The sequence below is a fragment of the Mus caroli genome, chromosome 8, assembly GCF_900094665.2.
Source record: "Mus caroli chromosome 8, CAROLI_EIJ_v1.1, whole genome shotgun sequence".
Taxonomy (NCBI): domain Eukaryota; kingdom Metazoa; phylum Chordata; class Mammalia; order Rodentia; family Muridae; genus Mus; species Mus caroli.
The window spans coordinates 93007097-93007368 of NC_034577.1; positions in this window are offsets into that span (position 1 = coordinate 93007097).

The following is a 272-nucleotide window of genomic DNA, read 5'->3' on the forward strand; positions in this document are numbered from 1 at the left end:
ATTGTTGTTCCACCTATAGGGTTGCAGATCCCCCCAGCTCCTTGGGTACTTTCTCTAGCTCCTCCATTGGGGGACCCTGTGATCCATCCAATAGCTGACTGTGAGCATCCACTTCTGTATTTGCTAGGCCCGGCATAGTCTCACAAGAGACAGCTATATCAGGGTCCTTTCAACAAAATCTTGCTAGTGTATGCAATGGTGTCAGCGTTTGGAGGCTGATTATGGGATGGATCCCCAGGTATGGCAGTCTCTAGATGGTCATCCTCTCGTCT